Raw genomic sequence first — 2,468 nt, 5'->3', positions numbered from 1 at the left:
TTTGATTCTTTCTTCTTCTTCTTCTCCTTTTTTTCTGCTTGGGTTATTTTGAAATGACCATCTTCAAGATCAGAAATTCTTTCTTCTGCTTGCTCTAATCTACTGCTTAAGCTCTTGGTTATGTTTATCATTTCATTGAATTAATCCTTCAGCTTCAGAAGTTCTGCTATATTCTTTCTAAAGGTATTTATCTCTGTAAATTTCCTCCTTCATATCTGGATACTTTTTCTCATTTCATTTTGTTGTCTAATTTAGTATTCTTATGTCTTATTCTTCCTCCTATAGATGTGTTTTATATCAACCATTGAGTAGGATGTTTTAGTGTTGGTTCCAGGTAGACTCAACAGTGTCAGCTCTGCATGGGTATTTCAGCCATATTCAGTGTTGGAGTTGCATGTGAGTGCTTTCATTGCCTAAGTTCTGGGGCACTTAGTGATTCCTTGCTGAGTTTAGTGACACTGTGTTGGTTTGTTGAGGATGTGGGTGAGCTCTCAAGTTCTTGAGAGAAGTGCCTGGGTGGGTGTCCAATCACTCTAGCTGGAGTGGGTGTCCTTGGGTGGGCTTGTTGGGTAGCATCCTGTGATCCTGATGGGTGCACTGGGGTGTACAGGAGCTCCTCAATTTGAATGAGTAATCCTAGGTGGGGTTTCTCTTTCTTCTTTCCTATAAGCAGAGGCTTCTCCTGGTTCCTTGCTTCCTCCAGTTGGGGGATAGGTTGGTAGTGACTGGGAACTTTCTTTCTTACTCTATTTGGGTGTCCTGGGTTTCTGCACTCTTTGAGGGCTCTGCATCTGTCTCTCTCTAGATCAATGCAGTTGCATGGGCAGCACACATACCTCCCACCAACGCATGTGCCACTGTGTGTGGCAGCATAATTCTCCCCGTGGTTTGGGCCACTAGGTCAAGAGTCTGTGCTTGCTCACCTCTTTCCTCGGGCTCTGCTGGTGACTCTCCTTGTGTCAATGTAGTTGAGTGGTCAGCGAGCCACCTGCACAGTGGCTGTGGATACTGCTATGGTAGTGAGCTGCTCTTGCAGCAACTGTGGCTGTGGTAGTGTCTGTGGTGAACCATCCATATGGAACTAGTGTCTGAGACAGTGGCTGGGGCTGCCCGCAGCTCCTGCTGAGGTCCCTGAGTGCTCTTCTGATATCTGCCAGGTGGAGGGCCATCCACCAGAATTTCTTGTACAGACATTTTTAACTGAAATCCATCCTTTTATAATAATGCACTTCTTACTCCTATTTCAAACTCTAAAATCATAATTTAATTCAATTCAATTTGGAGTTTGGAGCATAGTCTAGACTATTAGAGCTTGACTATATCCACTTATTTTCATCATTTTGTGTTTTTAAAAATTCACAATAAAACCTGCAATTGCGTATAATATGTTCCTTTCAAACAGATCAAATGGCAATAAGATTCCTTGTAAGAAAACATTCTTGTGAGGGGTGGGTTCCCCACACCAATATTGAATTGGTTGTTACCAATTGTGAGGAAAAGCAGACACTTGGTCTTCACTAATTGGGTCCTCAGGACTGCATGAGGATCTTTGTTTAATGAAAGGTATTTGTTGTCCTTCCTTTATAGGCAAGAGACCTAGCCTGGAGATGGCATGGACAAGGGAGGGCCAAAGAGCTCATATTCAAAAATAAATCTTAGAAAGTAGAAGTCCAGTGATTTTTCCAATGACCACTCAGAAGTCAGCAACCACAGGTCAGGGAACACAGTCATAATAACATCATAAGATGACTTAAATTTTGTAATTTCCCCATGTGCTTTGGTTTTTTCATCCCCTTAAAAACACAAGTCCTGTGTGTTCATCTTTGGGGACAGCAATAAATCTTGAAGTTGCAGAGCCTATCCCTCTTTACTGCCATATTGGTGGTGAGAAGATTCCTGGGATGAGAGAGGGATGAAGGCAGTATGAACTGTACTTAGGTTGATGTTGAGAAAAAAGGCCAGCACAGGAGCCAACCTGGGTTATAGGCAGTATAAGTATTTGTTACAAACTACTGTACACAGCATTATGACCCTCTGAAACATTCTATTGGGATAATGTTACATGCTATTTAATTCTTTATTACTAACTCTTGACATCTCATGAAATCCAGCTATTTGAAAAGTCTATTTTATTAAGACCTTCACTCACCCTAAATTCTATCTTCAGACATTCCATTTATTGTGATTTAAGTTGTTCATCCCATGTAATTTTCCTGTCCCCTAAATAATATTAAAAGTAACAGTATTATTCTATTCAAAGTTGTTGTTAAGTAACACTTGGGAATTCAGGTTGTTTAAAGAGTTTCTGATGTTTTTAAAGCAACTTCATATTCCTAACCCATAGCTCTCTTTCAGCAATTCCTCATATCCCTCTCAATTTTTCTTACCTTATTTTGTTTTCCTCCTATTGCAATATCATGTTGCCAGTTATGGAACATCTGCACTCATTCTTTGCCTTTTTCTATTTG

This window comes from Cynocephalus volans, chromosome 6 (assembly GCF_027409185.1).
Source record: "Cynocephalus volans isolate mCynVol1 chromosome 6, mCynVol1.pri, whole genome shotgun sequence".
In the NCBI taxonomy this organism is placed as follows: Eukaryota; Metazoa; Chordata; class Mammalia; order Dermoptera; family Cynocephalidae; genus Cynocephalus; species Cynocephalus volans.
Note: the sequence above shows the minus strand (reverse complement) of the source record.